Genomic DNA, 22,898 nt, shown 5'->3' with positions numbered 1-22,898 from the left:
CCTCGACAACTTCATCCATCCCTTTGGTTTCAACCATCTGACCTCTCCTTCTGAGCTCCAACCCCACATACCCAACCACCCATCAGACATGTCAGAGTGGCCATCTCAGGCACCTCAGATTCCATTCATTCAAAACATTCCCACAAACCTATTCCCCGGGTGAGTAAATGGCATCCCTCTCCACCCTGAATACCCTCTTGCCCTGATCCCCACGATCTGGTCTACCATCCAGGCCAGCTGATTTTAGCTTCCAAAAATACCTCCTCATTTCCCCTTGTCATTCACCTGGAATACTTCGACAGTCTATTAACCAGTCCACTACCACCCACTCTACCCCTCTCCATGAACATTTTTAAGTCCATTCTCTTCACAGCCTGAGAGATCTTTAAAACTATGATGTGTATTTTGTGTGTGTGGGTCTTCACATTCACATTCACACACACACACAAATACACACACACAAAATCTGGTCACCCTATGTTGCTCTAGGCTAAAATGGTTTCAGTTGTGCTTAAAGTCTTTAATGTGGTTCTGCAAAACCTCCAATTTCTGGCTTGCACCTATGTGTCCACTTTTTTCTAATACAACTTGCCCTTCACTCTCTTGAGTACAACCACAAAGCTGGCCTTTCAGTTCCTGAAACATTTCACACATGCTCCTCAAAAAAGGGCCTTTGCACATCTGTGACCTCTGTTATACCCCACCACCCTCTGCCCAGCAAATAGGTCCCCTATTGTGTTGATTAAAAATTCAGATGTTCAGGCCCCACTCTAAATCTACTGAATGAAAACATCTCAGGGTAGCCAGAACACCTCCTTTCAACAAGTGGCTGGATCATTCTGATGGGCAGGTGTGGGAAGCTGATCTAAATGATCATCTATCTAACGCTTGAATCCTCTTGACCACATCCACAAGGCTAAGTTCTCTAATCTCAGCATTTAATTAGGCAATCCATCCCTTCTGTGGACAGGTTAGACAGTTCTTCCTTATATTGACCTGAATCCTGCCTCCCAAACCCTGTACCCATTGATCTTAGTTCAATAAAATCTTACAATTGCCCTCAGATGACACAATTGGCACCCCCACCATCTTAATGGCTTTCCTCTGAGGCTGCTTCCATGAGTATACTACCATTTTGAAGCATACTTCCTAATAGCAGTATAAGTGGTTCCACGATAATTCTCAGTGAAGCTAACTCAATGGTTCAAAGCACTCTAAAGCAAGTGACTGCACAGTGGTCATGAAACCAACATCACGCAGATGGAGAGAAGCTGGAAACTGCGAACCTCACCAAGGCTCAGCTTCCTCATTGTTAAACTGGGACAGTAATAGTGCCTTCTTCTTTGGGCTGATAGAAGAATTAAAATTGCTCAAGCATGCACAGAAAGTACACAGTGCCCGTCCCATAGAAATGTACACAAATGGAATGTGAGCTCTGTGAAGCCAGCATTTTGTGTCTATTTTGTTGGGCACCAGTAGCATTTAGAACAGTGCCTGACAGGGTGGGCCCTCAATTATCTGCTGAATGACTGAATTATTAATACTCATGGACAAAACTAGAATCGAAATGTTAAAATGTTCAATGTAGTTAAAAAAAGATGAAAATGAATTCAAGTTTAGTTTTCCTTTATTTTAAATTAAAGCACATTCTTGAAGTGACTCTTAAAATGCCAACTAATGGTTTTAACAGATTATATGATCTTTTAAATATCTAATTCTTTTAAGAAAAATGGCATAAGACACATACGATTTACAATCACTTTTTTGTACAATAGCTGCAATTTTCAGAAAGTTATATTATCGTTTTAAACTTTCACTCCAAAGACTGTAACTACTTTGCAACAATAGTTCACTAGGGAATAACAGAAATACATTAGTTGCATTAATTTTAAGTAGAATCATTAAGCTACTTATCATTTTTTTGTTTCTGGATTATTTTACTGCTTTGATATTAATGTGAAAAATAGTGAATGCTTCAAATGCTTTTAAAAATCCAGTCTGGTATACAGAAACGAATAGTGGTTCACAGAATATGTATCCTGTTGCGTGTGTGTGTGTGTGTGTGTGTGTGTGTGTGTGTGTGTATATATATATATTTTTTTTTTTTTTGAGACAGAGTCTTGCCCTGTCACCCAGGCTGGAGTTCAGTGGCACGATCTCAGCTCACTGCAAGCTCCACCTCCTGGGTTCACACCATATATTTTTTATATTATTTACTGAAGTGGTATCTTTGTCATGTGGCCATCCAAAAATTCTTCAAATTATTTTAGACAAAATAAGGTGGCTTTTGTTTTCAAATAGATACAGGTAGAGAGCTCCATACATCAGAATCTCCATTTGTGCAGGGCCTCTTACTTGGAATCAATGGAACTCCTTCTTATTCCAGTCACTGTAGCACCCCACAACACCCCATTTCCTAACTAACTGCTACTGTTGATTTCCTTGCTGTCCTTAGAGAGGACATTCAGTCAGGAAAAATCACCAAGTTAAAGTTTAGCTCTACTCTCGACTACAAAAACTCCCTGTCTGAAATGTTGAAGGAGGCATTTAACATTGGCATGGCCAAGTACCCAACTCCCATGCCTCTGGTGCCCACCAAATTTTCTCATCTTCACATTCCCTTAGCACAAGGCCTGCAAAATACTTCCCAAATACTGCCTAGAATGAACTGAGCCTCACCGCAGGTTACTGGGCATTCTGTGTCCCCAAATCTCCCTCATTCCATGTAACCTAGGGCCAAGAGTCAGGTCCTGAAACACGAGGATAAAGACCTTTACCCCAAAGATAAGTGGTCACTGGGAAGGGCCAGTTCTCTCGGAAGACAGGGTCTCAGACAAGGGCTGAGGAGGCCAAGAACAGAACGGTTTCAGGACACATGCCTCAGGCCAGAGAAGAATAAAATGCTTCCCCGCCTGGCTGCTGGACTAAACCAAGCCTTCAAGAGAGACAGCTATAACCCTGCAAAGGATAAGGCCCATATCCCAAGGTCCAAAAAGATGGTCAAATCTGATAACCAAAAATTGAAAAGGGAAAATGTCCCACCCAGGGTAATGCCAGGGCGCCTGGTTGCGCAAGTCAGTGAGGTCAGGAGGTGAGGAGAAACGGCAGGGATGGAAACAACAGCTTCCACAGGGGATTCTCACTCCACCAATATTTCAGTGTGAGTCATCCCAGAACCTCGAGAGGAGGAAGACGACCAGGGAAGTCCCTCTCCTTGGAGGAAGGACACTAGGCCACCTGCAGAGGGGGATGGTGCCAAGGGGAGAGTGAGCCGAGTGTGACGTACTCTCGGGTGCAGGCACGGATTGGATAAACCATGGAATTGTGTCAAAAATCTCCCGACTCCAGTCCCAGCAACAGAGCAAGACCTTATCTCTACAAAAATTTTAAATTTTTTAAATGTTTACACAGGAGCTCCAGATACTCAGGAGCAATCCCAGCTAGTCAGGAGTCCAAATTGGGCGGACTACTTGAGCCAGGGAGTTCAAGGTTACAGTGAGCTATTGCACCACTGCACTCCAGCCTGGATGACAGAGTGAGATCCTTTCTCTAAAAATAAATAAATAACCCAGACAACCCCAGTGTGGAATCTGCAGCAATATGGCTTTGCCGGTGAGAGAGACAGAGGAAGTCTATCTTGATGCACAAACCCCCTTGGCCAGGCGCAGTGGCTCATGCCTGTAATCCCAGCAATTTGGGAGGCCGAGGCGGGCGGATCACCTGATGTCAGGAGTTCAAGACCAGCTTGGCCAACAGGTCAAAACCCAGTCTCTATTAAAAATACAAAAATTAGTCGGGCGTCATGGCAGGTGCCTGTAGTCCCAGATACTCAGGAGGCTGAGGCAGGGGAATACCTTGGACCCAGGAGGCAGAGGTTGCAGTGAGCCGAGATCACGCTACTGTACTTCAGCCTGGGTGACAGAGCAAGACTCTGTCCCCCCCCCTCAAAAAAAAAAAAAAAAAAAAACACCTCTCAAACTCCCAACCTTTTCATTCAAGAGGTCATGGAGAGGTGATAATGAAAAGCTTCATTTTCTATTCTCTTACCTTGCAATATAATTTCACCACAGGGCAAGAATTAGGCCATATTCCTTCTTCATTTTTAAGCCAAAAATAGCAACTGAATCAAATAGTGTGGGCAACTTGACTTTTAAAAACATCTATTTGTATCCAATTTGATAAGAGTTGGGAAAATTACTAGCAAGCGAAAGCAAATCAGGAAATCTGGAAACTTCTGATTTATTGATAAGCTATTAGGTTGTTTTAACTACCTTCCTATCAAGAAACAAAGGAAACAGATTTGAGATGACATTCTGGTGCCTGCTTAAAAAGACCTTTGAACTTTATGTCTTCTTAGTCCTCTAAAAGCTTTTTTCATGAAAGATTTTATCTTATTACTCTCCCTAAATATATATGCTCCCTGACCACTACAGGTGCATTTCAAGCTCTGATAGAGTTTCTGTAAATTCTGTTAGAGGCAAAAAGAGATTCTTTTGAGTTCCTTGAAAACGGTAGCTAATGGAGGAATGGCAGAGGGAACATGCCTGGTTACTCAGCAGCAGCAGCTGACACACACATCAAGCTCGCTACACACACACCAGGCTCGCTACACACACACCAGGCTCGCTACACCTACACCAGGCTCACTACACGCCTAGCACTGTTCTAGGAGCTCTGCACAGTGCACTCATGTAGCCTTCGCAATAATCTCATGCAGTAAATACTACTACTGTTTCTATTTAATAAAAGCAGAATCTGATGGCCGATGCAATAGCTCAAGCCTGTAATCTCAGCACTTCGGTAGGCCAAGGTGGGCTGACTGCTTGAGCTCAGGAATTCAAGATCAGCCTGGGCAATGTGGCAAAACCCTGTCTCTGCCCAGAAATACAAAAATTACCTGAATGTGGTAGCACGCACCTACAGTCCCAGCTACTTGGGAGGCTGAGGCAGGAGGATCACTTGAACCCAGGAAGTCAAGGCTGCAGTAAGCCATGATGGTGCCACTGCACTCCAGCCTGGACAACAGAGTGAGACCCTGTCTCAAAAAAAAAAAAAAAAAAAAAAAAGCAGAATCTGAGGCACAGAGAGGTTAAGAAACTTGCCCAGGTTACACAACAAGAAAAAGGTAGAACTAGGATCCACATCCAGTCAGTCAGTCTACAGTACTGCCATCCTCGTAGTTCAGTAGAGGCTAACTGATTTCAAACTAGATAACTGGGGGAGATGTCCCTTTAAAGATGTACTCTGACCTTATGAATACAGCGTTCAGACCTCTAGTCTTCATCCTTTGGGAAGCCTGTAGAGTCAAGCACAGTGGAAAGAACATGGAAGAGCAGTTGCTGGGAAAAGCAGTTGTTGGGAGTTAAGGTCCCACTCGCTGCTATAAATATTTAGTTGTATGGCCTCAGGCAAATCACTTTACTTCAGGAGACCTTATTTCTAAAATGTAAAATCCCAGAAGTAGAGGAAAGAGGATCTGTATAATAGTTTCCAGTATATACCTGCCTGATCCAGTTTCAGATCCACTAGTACTAGCAAGTATGTTTCATCATAATAGTTTCCCCACCCCCTGCATGATTTTCTACAGTCCCTCTCTCATAATTTGGTCTCACAGTTCCCTCCAAGTGTGCCCAACCAGAACAGTGGAGCAAGAAAGAACTGGGGTCGGTCCAGAAAGTCCTGTGTCCACCTCCATGGCTGACCAGCTTGCAGGCACCAGTTTGTTTTTTTAGGAGGAACAATGCCACCTACCTCACACAGTTGTTCTGGGGATAAGTAAAGTATCAAACGCCTATCACATGGGAGGAGCTTGTGAATAAGGGTTATTTTTAATATTCTAGGCCTCTCACCTAAACTGTTAAGCCTCATAAAAACATGCAAGCAAAGACGCTCAAGGTAACATTATTAATAATGAAAAACTGTTAGCAGCCTAAATACCAACAACCCAAAAAGTAAGAATATATAAATTATGGAATAGTATTAAAGTCACATGCAGCTATTAAAAATCGTATTTTCCAAGACTATTTCCAAGCCTGGAAAAATAATGATGATCTCGACCACGGAAACAGGCAGGCTGTAAAAACTGCCTATATAGCTATACTTACTATTATACACAACAGTAAGTACACATGTATAATACACATATACATGCATGGAAGTCGGTTAAAATACAACAAATTGTTTAGCAGTGCTACTTTGAGTAGGTAGTATGTTTCATCTTCCTTTTAATACTTTCTGGTATTGCCTAGTTTTTCCTACAATAACGATATTAGACTCATAATCAGAAAAAGGGTTACAAACAAAGTGATTCTGACAAACACCTAATGCATATTTTTCCAAAAATAGGTTAAGATTTACACTAAAAGCAAAATTGTTTTAAGCAACTAAATTGTAAAATATCATCCCAATAAGAAATTACCTTATGCCAAGAAGAGTAATAGAAAAATTATAATTTCCAAAAATTCAAATTAAAATAAGCAAGTTTAACATACTGAGAATTTATAAATTAAAAAGGTATCATAAAGATTTTACACAAGTTTGACTGCCCAGAATCACAGAAAAATCAGAAATGGAAAGTTTTAGAAAATGATTTTTCTTCTTATGCCTGGAAAAAAAACCTTGGAGGGATTACAGGTTCAGATGAGAACTTGGCTGAACTTTGGCTTGTTTCAACAAGCCCAGTTTTTGTTCTCTTTCTCTATCCTCTACAGACACATACACAAAGCTGGGCCTAATGAAGTATCTCACTCTCAACTCTCAGATTAAAAGAAAAATACAAGAATCTAGCTTCCCCTAGTCTCCCACCTGCTGCCTCATGCTGAAACTGACTTGAGCAGGGATGTCATTTTCTCCTGTGCCTACCTCACTGTCCTCTCCAGCCCTGCAGGAGGGCTGCAGCCCTGACTTGGGGCTTGCCATTCTGTAACCACCCTAACTCCCTAGGGTTCCACAGGACAGCATTTCCTGATGACTAACAAATCTCAGTACCATCCCAAGATATTTCTCTAGGGTGTCTTTCCTTCTTATTGTTTACATCCTACAGACAAGAGCCCAGTTAACAGCTGTTTTTGAAAGGACAAAACAGGTAAAAGAGGGAGTCCAGCAGAGACCACAGAAAACCCAATATAGACCACTGGGAGCCCAGTATCAATTCCTCTCATAGCAGCATGTGAGAGGCCTGACCATGAACCATGGCTGCCATGGTAAGGAGAGTGTGAGAGGGTGGAGGAAGTAGCTAGAAGCTTGAAAGATAAAGGAATAATGCATATACACAGTATATATTTTAGGATTCTTGAACCAAAAAAAAAAAGAACAAATATACTACATAATTCAGAAAATGCAGGCCATGTAATATTTATAAAAATTCAATTTTTAGAATACTCTTCTCACACATCTATTAAAACAGTCAAAATCTACAACACTGACACCACCAAATTCTGGCTAGGATATGGAGCAGCAGGAACCCTTATTCATCACTGGAATGAGAAATGGTGCAGCCACTTAGAAGACAGTTGGGCAGTTTCTTACAAAACTAACCACACTCTTACCATATGATCCAGCAATCACAGTTCTCGATGGTTATCCAAGGGAGCTGAAAACTTATGTCCACACAAAAACCTGTACATGGATGTTTATGGCAGCTTTATACAGAATTTGTCAAAAATCAGAAGCAACCAAGATATTCTTCAGTAGGTAAATGGATAAACTGTGGTACATGCAGACAATAAGAGTATTAAGGCTGGGCGCGGTCGCTCACGCCTGTAATCCCAGCACTTTGGGAGGCCAAAGCGGGCAGATTACGAGGTGAGGAGATCAAGACCATCCTGGCTAACACAGTGAAACCCTGTCTCTACTAAAAACAAAAAAAATTAGCCAGGCGTGGTGGCAGGCGCCTGTAGTCCCAGCTATTTGGGAGGCTGAGGCAGGAGAATGACGTGAGCCTGGGAGGCAGAGCTTGCAGTCAGCCGAGATTGGGCCACTGCACTCCAGCCTGGGCAACAGAGCCAGACTTCGTCTCAGGGCGAGGAGGTTGGGGGCGGGAAAGGTATTATTCAGCACTAAATAGAAATGAGCTATCAAGCCACAAAAAGACATGGAGGGAATTTAAACGCATATTATTAAGTGAAAGAAGACAATCTGAAAAAGCTACATATTTTGGGATTCCAACTATATGACATTCTGAAAAGGGCAAAACTATGGAGAAAGTAAAAAGGATCAGCGGTTGTCAGGGGTTGGAATCAGGAGATGGATGTATAGATGGAGCTCAGAGGATTTTTAGGATAGTAAAAATACCCTGCAGGATACTATAATGGCAGATACATGCCATTATGTATTGGTCCAAACCCACAGAATGTTCAACATCAAATGTGGCCCACTAATGTAAACTGTGGCTCTGGGTGATAATGGCATGTCAATGTGGGTTCATCAGCGTCAACAATGCACCACTCTGTGGGAGCTGTTGATAATGGGGGGCTATGCATGTGTGGGGGCAGGGCTATATGGGAACTCTAGCACCTTCTCAATTTTGCTGTGAACATAAAACTACTCTTAAAAAGGTCTTTAAAGAATATTCTTTTAGTCTTAATTTAACAGTTTCAAACATTCGTTCTTTAAATCAAGGATTCTAGAGTCTGGGTTCAAATCCCAGTTCACCAATTATTAGTAATGTGACCTTGGGCAAGTTTCTTAACCTCTCTGTGCCTCTACGGCCTCATATGAAATCTACTTAGTGTTATGAGGATAAGTAAACGTAAAGGCCTTAGAACACTGCAGCATACAATAAGTACTGTATAAGTTTTAGCTGCTATTATTATTTTATGAAGTTTTGTTTATATATATATTTATTTAGTAGACACAGGGTCTCACTAGGTTGCTGACTGGTCTCAAACACCTGGCCTCAAGCAATCCTCCTACTTCAGCCTCCCAAATCACTGGGGTTATAGGTGTGAGCCCCTGCACCCAGCCTATTATTATTTTATTGTTGCTGTATTACTGTTAGGATCTATTTGAACTGGCTTTTGATAGGTTCAACTATTTCTGCCTCTTTCAACTATGCCTATTCAATCACACTCAGAAGTGTGTGACACTGCAGGAGAAAGAGTGTCCATCTTGGAATGAGAGACTCTTTGGAGCTGCTTCAGTGATATCATGTCCACGTAATGATCTGAGCACACTACTTACCTTCTGTGAGCCTCAACTTCCCATCTATAAAGTGTGCATTACATTTCCCATTTCCCAGAGCTTTGTGAAGAGTGGAAAACATTTGTGAAAAGCAGATTCTCGCAAGCACTGCAATGCACCTAAGAACAACAGGTCTAGAATTCGATTCCCCAGCCGCCCAGCTCTGGCTCGGTGAAAGTAAGTGACTCTCCCTCACGTGGCAATTACAAGCACTTTCACACCCACCCTAGGACACAGAGTGGTCCTCATCTGTGGCAGAGAAGAGGGGGTCAGGGGTCCAGGCATTCAGAGTCATGTAACGGAAGGACAGAAGTTGCTTTCTATGTTTGGTTAGCATAAAATTGAGAATTCCCACCAGGAAACCATGCAAAGGATAGAAACAGACTTAGCGGGTAGAGGCAGGAAGAGAAAGAATGTTGTAGCAACCTATGGGAGACAGAGAATAAGAAACGAAGGAGAAAGGCCAATGCCTGGTACAGCGGTTCCTGTGTAGCAGCCAGGGGTTTCTCCGCCCTAACTCCTGGCCACCACATCACCATGGGAAGTTCTCCACTCAGCCTAAGGTAGGGAAACATCCATGGACTGCCTGAGTGGTTTTCTGCTAGAGAAAAATCTAGTACTTTATAGGTTATATTCATCAGGGCAGGCTAAGTCATGCTGCAGTAACAATCACCAAATATGAAGGAACATATCACTTCTTGTGCACCCTCATGCCCACTGGCCATCAGCTGGGAGCTCTTTTCCAAGTCATCCACACCCTGGGGCTGAAGAATCAATTGCAGGTTTCCATGGCACAGGATGTGGTGAAACAAGCACGAGCTTTCCTGCTTCTGCTCAGAAGTGACATTTAATTGGCCAAAGCAAGTCATATGGTCACGCCTATGTCCAAATGAACAGGGAACTGCTATCTACTTTATGCTCAGGAGGAGAGTCCGAATATTTGTGAATATTCACACATCCAATGTGTCCCCAACACCTGCTGCCCACCTGTTCATTGGACAACACATTCGGGATGTCTTCACTAAGGTCTGAAACAGATGACGACAGCGTGAAGCAGAAGCTTCAACAGACAAACTGTGACTACTTCTCCCCTATGTCTTCAACAAGTGATCTCTTAAAGCTTAACCATTAAATAGTAGAGAACTTAAACGGTTACTTAAGACCCTAAGTAATCATCACCATCCTGTATTTTAAACACACACACGCTGACACACACAGCAGCAATTGCCAACCATCTGTACTGCAAATATTCTTTATTTTACGAATAGCACTTTTCCAGGACTGGAGTCCCCAGTGAAACGTTGCTTTACAAAGCCCAGTCAATCCCAAGTGAAAGTTCTTTCTTTCTTAGAAAATGTCATCATCTGTAAATGTTCCCTGGGGCCAAGCTCAAGGAGGGGTTCCAGAGTTTCTCCCAGCACTAAACCCTCTGTGAATCAGGCTTTTAGATACTCTCAACACTCCTGGCATCCAGACATTCATACAACCCTGAATTATTTATTCACCAATCTTTGCACAACTTCCTAAACACCAATGGAGATCAGGATGGTTTCAGCTATTTGATGTTACATCTTCTCAAGTGGCTAAAGAGGCTATAAAGCACCCCATTGCTTAAGCCTGCCATCTCAGTTCCATTAGCAGTAAAGACCTCTCTATTCAAACTGCTAAGTAAATCCTCCGAGAGCCCGGGGACTGTTTCATGCTTGAAAGCAACTGTTAAGAATTTGACAACAACCAAACTGTTCCTATTTAATCCTTCTCCCAAGGTAAAAAGAATTATAGGTAAACATATGCCTTCATTATTTGCTTTGCTGCATTTCAATACCCAATCCCACACAAAATTGCCAGCCAAGGATTTAATGCAATCACTTCTATATTTCAGAGCTATTGCCTTTGCAGAATGGAAAAAGCTTAACAAGGGTTATGGAGCTGGTTAGCCAGGAATCGTATTTTGTATAGCATGTATCTTAAATGTCACAGGGGTTTGGGGTGAAGTAAAAGGCATCACAAATCAAAGGGTACAAACTATGAAAAGAAGAACGAGGAAAGGTGCTGCAGAACTGCGATTCTTATGTGGTTCTGAAAGACAGTAAGTAGATGTGGGCAAACGGGTTTGGGGATTTATTTTTGGGTTTTTTTCCTTTCAGGGTTTTTGCATTGTTTTTTGTTTTGAGCCTTTAGTAATTTATACGCTTGTCACATCCTCCATTTACTACTCCTACTAAAACTAATTTTATTAATACATTAAACAGAAGTTCCAAACTGTGATAAATCTGAGTTAAAGTGAGAGAAATAAATACTCTTTTAAAATGTATTATGCAAGAAAATAAATAATCAGTAAATCAGAATAAGGGAAATAGCAGTAACGAGAAGAAGAAAGAGGCATGAAAACTCAGTTGATTACAACACCTTTCTAAGCCGTTAACGCAAGACTCTTCCCTCAGGGAACATTTTCTTTATATTAGCGTTTCATTCAATTGTCTATTGAAATGTGCACTATGAAGTAACCACTTCCAGAAAAGTTCTTTGAGTGGGAAGGGGGTTTGTTTTGTTTCAGGATTTTTGGCTACATATTTAACAAGTTGCATGTGAAAATAAAATGTTCTTATTAACAGTGGAATAATATTTCCAATATGGGTCTGTCATCAACAAGTCAGACTCAAGGCAACATCTCAGAGAACAGATTCCAGTCCACTCGCTTCTCATGAGCCCAGTCTCTGCCCCTCCTCATTCCAACAGCTAATTCTAGCAGTCCTTTTCCTCAGAGCCAATTCACACAAAACCGAAAGTCCAGGGCAGCATTCCAGATCTCCTAGACCAAGAGAAGGTAAACCAAATTGAAACCAGAAATGCTCTCAATGTATTCAACAATGCAGCATTCCTTAACCTCCCACTTCCCAGACATTCCCCAGATTAACTCATGTGGTTGATGATTATCCTCTTCTCACGAAATGCTTCTACCGGGGGAAAGGAGAAAGAAATACATATATTACACACACACACACCCCCAGTGTTTAAGCTTGCTGTAAACCCTCCTTAAAATTAAGCTTTTTAAGGATTATATTTTTTCAATTAAGCAAATAACTTCTAAATTTACTCTGGAAAACTATGTTTTTTCCCAAAAATAAAAAGGTACTATCTGATTCAATTCAATAAATCTTTATTGTATGCATAATCATTGCTTCAGGGAAATAAAAAGAAAAAGAGGAGGTTATGCCTTTAAAGAGCTTACAGATTAACAGAGGAGAAGGGTGTTTAAACAAATAACTATAACTTCTGCAATGTATAATGGTCATATATTGCAGCCACTAGAAAATCACCAAGCAGGGGACACTGAAGCAAGGACCTGAACATCGAGGAGTCGTCTAATTATTCAACCTACGAATCGGTATATCTGTCCCATCACTTCAAGCTTCCCAAATTTCCCTTTTCCAAACTCCCTTTAAAGCCATAAAATCCTCTTAGAAAAAGATCCTGTGCTCAGAATAATGATCTCGGCCCTTCCACTGACAACGGGGGTGGGTGACTTCCAAACATGCTCCACCATGCTGTGGTATGGGGTCCTGAATTATTCTCCACTGGAAAGAGGCCATTCTGCTGTGAATTCTATTTCTAAGCCATCTACTCAAACATGTTATGTTTAATACCCTTCTGCTTTTTTGTGAATACAGAACCTCCCTCTCTGTACTTCTGTTTGATCAAAGAGGTGCTGAAGGTGAGAACAACGTCGACTAACCCACCCCAACCCAGCCACTCACATGTGGAAACACTAAGAAAGCGCATCCTGGGTGCTGGCCAGGAGAGCAGGCCAGACAAACAATAGACACCAGGATCGGCTTGGCCGTGCGAGTGAGAACAGGCAGCTCTCCCCAGGCATCCCACCCCAAGTGGGAAGGCAGGCAGGATGGGGACCAGAGGACAAGCTCCTGAAAGCTATGCTTTCCTCACAAGCACAAACCAGCTGCAGCTTCTCTCAAGGCGTTCCTCCAGGAAACCAAGCCAGGGATGGCAGCAAAGAAGAAAGGGGCCCACGAGTGCGGGGTGCCCGGGATGGGAGTTGGGAATGGACCCAGTCTCTGTGGCACAACACGGGGCCTTTCTGAGAACCAGCTACACTCAGCTAGAGAGCCACAACCACCAAAGAGAAAGGGGTGAGTGATCCCAAGACCTTGGGCTGCTCCCCCAGTCAGGTGGGGAGTGAGATCTGCAGTGGAGCATTGTGGCATGTCTGAAACACCATGTCTGGGTACACTCTGGGAGGCCAAGGCAGGAGCATCCCTTGGGCCCAGAAGTTCAAGGCCCCAAGGGAAACCCTGTGAGACTGCAACTCAACAAAAATTTTAAAAATAGGCAGGGTGTGGTGGCGCTATGCCTGTAGTCCCAGGTACTCAGGAGGCTGGGGCAGGAAGATCACAGCCTTGACCTTCTGGTGAGCAGTGATCGCACTACCACACTCCATCCTTGACAACAGAGTGAGACTCTGTCTAAAAAACCACCATCCTAACAGGAACCCGACTGGACTTTCCTGATGTCCCTCCCTTACATCAGGGGTCCGCAACCCCCAGGCCACGGACTGCTACCAGTCATGGCCCGTTAGGAATCTAGCGGCACAGCAGGAAACGAGTGGCGGCTAGCGAGCATTACTGCCTGAGCTCCACCTCCTGTCAGATCAGCAGCAGCGTCACATTCTCATAAGAGTGTACACTGTATTGTGCACTGTGTATGTGAGAGATCTAGGCTGCGTGCTCCTAATGAGAATCTAATGCCTCATGATCTGTCACTATCTCCCATCACCCCCAGATATCCGGGACTGTCTAGTTGCAGGAAAACAAGCTCAGGGCTCCCATTGCTTCTGCATTATGGTGAGTTACGTAGTTGTTTTGTTACATATTACAATGTAGTAACAGGAATAAAGGGCACGACAAATGTAATGCACTTGAATCATCCTGCAAACCATTCCCAACCCATCCCCATCTGTGGAAAAATTGTCTTCCATGAAAGTAGTCCCTGGTGCCAAAAGCATTGAAGCCTGCCACCTTACATGAAAGGAGGGGAGGACTTCTCAAGAGAAGACAGAAGGGCACCTGTTCCTTCTGCTGCTCCCATGTGCCAGCGAAGGAATGCAGAGGCCTCCCAGATGACCGGGATGGCTCCTCAGAGACTGGGCTGGAGAGGTACTGAGGAATGGACCTAGCCTCTGCAGCATGACATACAGCCCTTCTGAGAGCCAGCTATGCTCAGCTAGAGAGCCTCAACCACCAAAGAACAAGGAGCGAATGATCCCATCTCTCTTCCTGCTATAGCCTGCCCCTCCATGCGTGTATGCGAAACTAACCATGACCCTTAAAAAACAGAATGAAAAATATAGAAATGATAACAGTGCTTTACTGATAATAAGATCATGGGCGATTTTTTTTCCTGTTACAGTTCCCGAATTCTCTTTATTGTTACATTAATTGTTTAAAATAACTATATTTAAATGATGAGGTTTTCGTTTTTGGCAAAATCAAACCAGCTCCCCAAATTGAAAAATTATCAGAGTTAAGCAACAAAGGATTTTGAAGATAACCTTCCTGAAAATTCTCAATTGTAATCTATGGGAACATCAACGTAAATGTCAACATACAGAAAAAAGCCACTTGGTAAATGTTATTATAATAATGTGTGTGTTGTCCAGGGGATGGACCACAGGAAGTATCAAAGTTTAATTCTCAACTCCAAACTCATTCTGAAGAGTAAAACAGTTCAAAAAACTGATCATCTCTCTTAAAAACTTGAGGAAACTTGTAAAATCATTGTTAGAATGAAGTTTATTTATAGGTTCCCTGGCGTGAAAAACAACTCTTTAAACTAAGCCCATGCTTTAAGAAGCCACATTACAAGATAAACACATGCCTGTGCTCAAGACTGACAGCACATCGATCCTGTGTCAAACTCATTACCTGTTTGTCAACAGCAGCTGACAATTTCTTAATGAAAAACGAACAGTATACTGAACCACTATTTCACATTAGGCAGGGGAAGGCAACAAAATGCATCTGGATATTTTGGTTGGGGATGATAAAAGTCAGATTATTAACCAGATTGGCTACCTATAAACGATCCAATTTTCTCTAAAGAAAAAGACAATCCTTCAGTTACAATCTATTTTGTTCTTTTTATGATCACTTATCATTAGCTTCCTACTTCTAAGCTTGCAAGAAGCTCTAATCACCTCAAACACAAACATTCCCAGGTTCCTTAATATTCCTTGGGTACCTTAATATTCTTTCTGTTCATTAGCTTCTAAATGATGTTTGATCACACAAAATCAAACTTCTAACATCTTTTTCAGTTTCTGAAACTGACATCCCAAAAGTACTTTAAATACGGCCTTCCCTATACCACAAGCATGTTGCCCTGTGTGTACTTTATTACTATGGTAACTCATTTGGCCTTGGTGTTTGTACTGTTTTATGCTGAGTCTGAGTTGTATGTAAATTTCCACAATAACCCTTAAATCATTTGTATAACTAGTAGGTTTGCTTGGATTCTATTTAACACATGTTCTCTGGTTCTCCTTACCCTAAACTATTCTGGAGAGGGTGGAAGAAAAAGTATTTTTCCTATCTGTGATGTTTGCACTATCAGCAGACCCCATTGCTAAATGAGTCAAATCAGCAATCCCCCCACTAAATCATGAACGTGTCATTCTCTTTTTTCCAATAACTATCTAGCAGCCCAGTAAGACTATGAATGTTAAGCCTTATAAGGAAAATTCAGGTTTCCATTCAACAGAGCATTTTCCATCTATGCAACATTATAATTTATCTACCTGATACAAATAAAAATCATCATGAATTAAACCAATTGGAAGGGACAAAAGTAATCTGCTGATCCCAGAAGGTTAATCAAACAGGGTCACCCTTTTCCATGTACTGGAATCAACCAATGGAATCATCCATTACTGATGGATAACTGCATAGGCAGCATGGTCCCAGCTCTAAGGGTATTTTCTTTTCTTTTTTTTTTTTTTTTTTTTTGAGACAGTGTCTCGCTCTGTCACCCAGGCTGGAGTACAGTGGCGTAATCTTAGCTCACTGCAAAACCTCTGCCTCCTGGATTCAACCGATTCTTCTGCCTCAGCCTCCTGAGTAGCTCGGACTACAGACACATGCCACCACGCCCGGCTAATTTTTGTATTTTTAGTAGAGATGGGGTTTCACCATTTTGGCCAGGATGGTCTTGATCTCCTGATCCACCCACCTCAGCCTCCCAAACTACTGGGATTACCGGCATGAGCCACAGCACCTGGCCGGTATTTTCAATTTATTTCAAGAAAAAATATCACTAAAAGCATTATTGAGCATGTACTGTATGAAAAGGGGGAACATGACAAAACATAATTAAGGATTAAACTGTGCAGAGTAGCTGAGAGAAGAGAATGACTGGGGGAGTTTTTAACTCAACAATCTTCAAAATCTCCACACAACATTCTTACAGGATTGTTGGTGCTTGGTATCATATCTGAAGTACCACAGGGACCCAAGTTTCAGAGCCCTCCAATTGTCCTTTGAGGTCAAAAGCAAACCCAACTTCCCAGGCATATGGGGTGGTATCTGCCCTCAAGTGGATCAACGCTACAGTGGCAACCGAATCACAGATGGGACACTGGTTTCCTGAGCCAGGTAAGAGAACGATTTCTGTTACCCTCCAGGTCCTGCCCTCCTGCCTGTAAACTGTTCCCAGAGAGAGATGGAAGCAGAATAGGAGCTGGGAGCATGAGTGGCAGAAACACATGAAGGGAACCCTCCCTTCTACTCGATGGGAGCTAAGTACATTCTACTTTGTAAGCCCAATTAGTTCCATGTTATTTTACAAAGCCTTCTTGCAGTGACTGGCCTCAGCTACACAATGCTAAAAGAAATTACACCTTCCCTGAGGTCAAGATGAAAGAAACAACAGAAATGAGTGAGAACCTTACAGAGAAGGGCATTTCAGCTTCTCTTTCTCACATAGCCAATTTTGGAGGACCTGGCTAGAACTCCATGATTTTGTACAGCTTCACTCCCATTCACTGGCAGCTAAGACTTCGTCCAAACAATTAAGCTGGGGTTTAGATAAATGGAAGGTAAGACATTTTAAATAAGAGGTCTAATATGAAGCAAGGGTCTGAGGCTGATAAAATCAAAGTGAATCGTGGAACAATCGAGAGACAGGTCTGACCAGCCTGATGAAAAAATGTTGGGAAATCACAGGAAGTGCGATAAATCTGTAAGAAGAAATTGGCATGAGAAGGCCCAGAACCTAGACATAAATTATCTGATGCAGTGAAAAATGAGGCAGTGAAGATTTCTCAAGCAAAATAAGGATCACTTGTCCTTAAAGCACCAGAAAATGTGACCAGCACCTTCACAACAGGTTCCATATACATTTTGTACATTTATTCAGAAAAGAGAGCAAAAGTAAACTGTAGCATGATAACAGTAGACTGCCTGTCATACATGCACACACACACACAACACACACACACACACACACGGAGCACATACACAATGCAAATTAGTTCACTTTACTTTCTCTCCCTTCTGAAAAATGAGACAAAGCAAAAAACATATTATTCAAAACACATGTGAGAGGAATTCATGTAACCTGTGGTCTTAGTTACAGTCATATGTCAATGACAGGGACATGTTCTGAGAAACATATAGATAGACAATTTTGTCACTGTGTGAACATCACCAAGTGCACTTACACAAACCTAGATGGTAGAGTCTTGTATTAGTCTGCTGTCATGCTGCTGATAAAGACATACCTGAGACTGGGCAATTTACAAAAGAAAGAGAGTTTAATGGACTTACAGTTCCACATGGCTGGGGAGGTCTTACAATCATGGCAGAAGGCAAGGAGGAGCAAGTCTCATCTTACGTGGATGGCAGCAGGCAAAGAAAGCGTGTGCAAGGAAACTCTCCCTCATAAGACTATTAGGACTCATGAGACTTGTTCACTATCATGAGAACAGCATGAGAAAGACCTGCCCCCATGGTTCAATTACCTCCCACCAGGTTCCTCCCACACCATGTGGGAATTCAAGATGAGATTTGGGTGGGGACACAGCCTAACCATATCAAGACTACTATACCCCTAGGCTGGTATGGCCTATTGCTCCTAGACTACACCTGTACAGCACGTGACCATACTGAATACTGTAGGTAACTGTAAGACAATGGCAAGTATCTGTCTATCTAAACAGAAAAATATGGTATAGAAGATAAAAACTGTACACCTGCATAAGGCAGTTGCCATGAATGGAGGTCACAGGACTGCAAGTTGCTCTGGAGGGGTCGGTGAGAGAGTGGTGAGTGAATGGGAAGGCCTAGGACATTACTGCACACTGCTATAGACTTTATAAACACTGTGCACTTAGGCTACACTAAATTCACCTTTTTTAAACATATTTTTAGTTCTTTAATAAGTTAACCTTAGCTTACTGTGGCATTTTTGCTTTATAAACTTTTTTTTTTAACTTTTTGACTTTCGTAATAGTACTTAGCTTAAAACACAAACACATTGTACAACTTACAAAACTATTTTCTTTCTTTATATTCTTATTTTATAAGCTCTTTTATATATGTTTTTCTCTTTTTCGTTTGTTAAAAACTAAGACACAGGCACACACATTAGCCTAGGTCCACACAGGGTCAGGACCATCCACATCACTGTCTTTCACCTCCACATCCTGTCCCACTGGAAGGTCTTCAGGGGCAGTAATAACACACATGGGGCGGTCATCTCCCAGGATAACAATGCCTTCTTCTAGATCCCTCCTGAAGGACCTGCCTGAGGGTGTTTTTAAAGGTTACTTTTTATTTAACAAGTAGAAGTGGTAAGCTCTAAAATAATAATTTAAAAGTATACATAACTCTATAACATAGTCATTTATTATCATTATCAAGAACCATGTGCTGAATAGAATTATGTAATACTTTCATATGACTGATAACACAGTAGGTTTGTTTACACCAGCATCACCACAAACACAAATAACACATTGTGCTACAACCTTCTGAAGACTATGATGTCACTGGGCAATCAGAAGTTTTCAGCTCCATTATAATTGTATGGGATTATATGTGTCATCATACATGTGGTCCACTGTTGACCAAAACAGTGCTATGTGGCACATGATTATACCCCAACTGTCTCCTAGTCTGTATTTCTCAAACTTGAATAAAGTTCAGAAAATTTTTAAAGAAAAATAATTATCAAGGACCCAAACAATGTCTTCTTAAAGGGTTCTGGAGGACACTGGTTGGAGAAACACTGACGTAATACTAGAAAAAAAAAATTTTAAAGCAGACTCTCACAACTGATAGAAAATACTTTAAGCATTCAGATTTTACAGTTTAAAAATTACATGAAATTCATGTTGGCTGAGAATAATCACAGGATTCCAAGTCTGAGACCCTCACTTAGAACTACTGTGCAAAAACCAACAATTCCTATCAAATAAGTTGTTCTTGTCAGTTTGCCCTAATTCCAAGGTCAGCATAAGAAGTTTTCTAGTTGGAGTCTTTGAGACCTTTCTTAAAATGACCATTTACCTTATCAGCTTTTCAAAATGCCCAATAGGGGTTGTCTTGCTCTTTCCTATCCCACTTTACCTAATGAGTCTCCCTGTTGATGTTTGTAATATAATTATCACTTTCATGAAAATGCCTTCCAATTCCCACTGACAGAATAGCGTAAGTCATTTGTTTAGGACCTTCCCAAGGAAACAAAATTGCCACAACTCTTATCACCAGGAACATGGGAAGTGTCCCTCATTAGCATTAGTAAAATTCTCATTATCAGTAATTAGTAAAATTATCACTAGTAAAATTCTCACCATCTGGTGAGGCCAGTTCCCCCTAAAACCTTTAGAAATGCCCAGGAACTACCTTCTCACCTCTGTAGAAATACACTCCCTAACTCAAGGCTAATGGCCATCCCTGGGCAGTAATCAGAAACTCCAGAGCTCACAGGGTTTGGGGGATCCTCCAATGGCAGTAGATCTGAAACTGTCTTGCCCTCAGCTGCAGGCATGCCTGGGAACCACACCAGCAAATGAAGAGAAGGGGGAGTGCAATGGTTGTCAGTTCCATGGACAGTAAATATCTTCTTAAACTGAGATTCCGTACAAAATTGTTTGAAGACCGAGCTTGCCTTTAAAAAAAAAAAAAAAAAGGTGGGGGGAGAGGGGCAGTTTCTAGAATGCACTGCTATTCCATGATCTCATTTTATGCAAGAGCTCTCTGGTTCTCTGAAAGGGGAAATGGTGCCCCAAAGCACCAGACAGTGAGCACCTAGGCCTGTCCCCCAGGCCAACGCTTCACCACAGGACTACCTGTGCTACTGTCCCCCTATGCAGGTTATAGCTGTGTAGTGAGCTGGGAACTTCGTCTCATCATCCAGAATCTCCCATCGTTTACAGCCATGCAAAGACAGACCAGGAGGACAAACTTTACTATGATATGAGAAGACCCAAATCTCAAGAGAAAGACAGAAGGTTGGGCAGAAAAATCTCAGGAACTCTAAGGACCAGACTTATTTTTAGCTTCAAATGACACTAGCTAGAAAGTATACACTAGGAAGGAATGAACAAGCATGTGTAATCATTTAATAATAGCACAAACATAGCCTGGGGAAGAAAACGGGAATTATGAAGGGCATCCCAGATAGCTGACCCTGACATCTGCCTCCGCCGCCTCTGATCAGTCGACCTTATCGGGTGCACAGGGACTAGCCTGCACTGGAAGAGTTTTCCAGATGTTTCTGGGGTTGCTCTCTTCCTACATCTGTTCTAACTGGGAAAGGCTATTCTTTCATCACATCTTCCCTTACCCCATACCCCACCCCTGCTCCCAGAGCGCTCTAAAATTCTCCAGGCTGTTTCAGAGCAGACAATACTATTCTAATTCTCCAACTTCCTGAAGACAGTTGTGGGCAGTTGGGTGTGGTAGTCCCCGGTCATCTCGTCAGCATGGCTCAGGAATGGGACCCAGGACTGGGAGCAGACCCCTCATGAACAAAATCAGTGCCTTTAGCTCAAGGCTCAAGGGGTTAAATGAAATATCTAAAGGAAATCTGACTCCACAGATATCCCCACACCAATTTCATTCAACTTCTCAGGGTTGAAAGGGAGCCAGGTGCTTCCGATTCTCATTTTAGAGACCTCAAAAGCTCACTGACATTAATTCCAGAGATCAATGTAGAGCTTCAAAGGAAAGAAAAAGAAAATCAGATAACCAATATAGTGGTTCTTAATGTAATCTCACAGAACAACAGGATTCTCTTTTCCTTGGAACTCTGAGAATGTTTCATAAAAATGGAATGTAAAAAATTAGTAGAAACCGTCTTTGTTCTGGACAAGCTCCATTTGAATCTGTGTGAAGTCTGGAGTGTGCAGAAGCATGCTCGCCCCAAATAAAATCTGAATCAGAAAAAAGTATTCTTTGTATCTCCAGAATATCCATGCCTCTTTTTCCCAAGTCATCTCAATACTCTCAAGGTATGTCTATTCCTGTCGTCTCTAAAACAGCCTACTCAGAAAGAAAGGAGTTGCTCGTTTCTTTGATGTGAGTATCAGTCAGCCTGATGCCTCTCCCAGGGACACTGCCTTCCCAGCATCTTGTCTGACCGGGGAATGAAAGGCTTTAAGGTTTCACTCACTACTGCAACAGGTGGGACAGAGATCCTGTAGAGCAGGAGGGCCTGATGCCCCTAAAAGGCCACCACACAGGCAGCTGGTAAGGCTGGCGCTGGAATAAGCTGGCTACTGCCCCACTCCACACTCTTCACCCCCCCACACACTATTCAGGATTAAATATCAGACAGCGGGGCAAAAGGAAATCGTGTTCAGTGTGGGGGGCTTTGATACACGAAGAGAGGATGAGCAGTGCTCTGAGGAAGGCAGAGTGAGGAATGCACGGCTTACCTACGGCATCCAGGACACTTATTTTAGGAAAGTGACATCTTAGCACTCAGCAGCCTAGCACGTATCATAGAGAGGGCTCCACAACCCTGTCCTCTGCCAGATCAAGCTGGCACATGCAGGAGAAATCTTTACCCCTTCAGTGGTAAGAGATCACTAGAACTGTACTCACCTACTTGATTTATTTAACAAACATCACTAATTGTGAAGCACAAAGAGGTTAAGTAATTTATCTGAGGTCACCCAAGAAGGCCTGTGGTGTCAAGATCTGAACCCAGAAATATAGCTCCCGAGTGCAAGCTCCAGCCTAACCCTAGGCTAGGCTAGCTGCCTCCCTCTCACTAGGAGAGAGACGTGCAGAAGAGACAACTCGGCACACCCAAGCACACCAGTCGTTCTTACCACAATTTATCAACAGGCTTTTTCCACATGCCAATGAGTGAAGAAAAGAAACCGGCAACTGGTTGCAGTGAGAATTTCTGTAATAAACATGCTTAAGCAATCTCTATTCCTTGCAGCTCCAGATCTCAGTTTCTGCATCATTAAAATTGTGTTAATTTAAGCTCCCCTAAGGAGCTGGTGAGAATGTTTGATGAAGAAACACTGGCAACTTTGCACCCAGGGCCTGGCATACACTGCGTACTAAATAAACGGCAATTCCTTCTCCACCTTTCTGAAGGCATTTGTGAAGTTCCCAGCAAAACCTCCCAGGTTAGGCACCTGAGTGTCTACAAGCAGGAGAAGAGCAAATCTGATGGGGTACAAG

The 22,898-nt window shown here is 42.4% G+C and overlaps 2 protein-coding genes across 14 annotated transcripts in view; one reads left to right on the top strand and one right to left on the bottom strand.

Annotated features, from left to right (window-relative positions):
* The window catches only part of PTPRM (protein tyrosine phosphatase receptor type M), an 829,686-nt gene that overhangs the window by 766,388 nt on the left and 40,400 nt on the right, over positions 1–22,898 (bottom strand). For 3 of the 13 annotated variants that reach the window (XM_077975162.1, XM_077975163.1, XM_077975160.1), the window contains exon 2: positions 4,898–5,035. The exons of the other annotated variants lie outside the window; for them this stretch is intronic. The gene's annotated coding sequence lies outside the window, so the exon portion shown is untranslated. The remainder of the gene's footprint in view (positions 1–4,897; positions 5,036–22,898) is intronic. 13 annotated transcript variants of the gene reach the window in all.
* The window catches only part of LOC106994417 (uncharacterized), a 216,520-nt gene continuing 209,790 nt past the window's right edge, over positions 16,169–22,898 (top strand). Inside the window, exon 1 of the mRNA XM_077975203.1 lies at positions 16,169–16,240. The gene's annotated coding sequence lies outside the window, so the exon portion shown is untranslated. The remainder of the gene's footprint in view (positions 16,241–22,898) is intronic.

This window comes from Macaca mulatta, chromosome 18, assembly GCF_049350105.2.
Source record: "Macaca mulatta isolate MMU2019108-1 chromosome 18, T2T-MMU8v2.0, whole genome shotgun sequence".
NCBI lineage: Eukaryota > Metazoa > Chordata > Mammalia > Primates > Cercopithecidae > Macaca > Macaca mulatta.
This window is presented reverse-complemented; position numbering and strand designations above follow the sequence as displayed.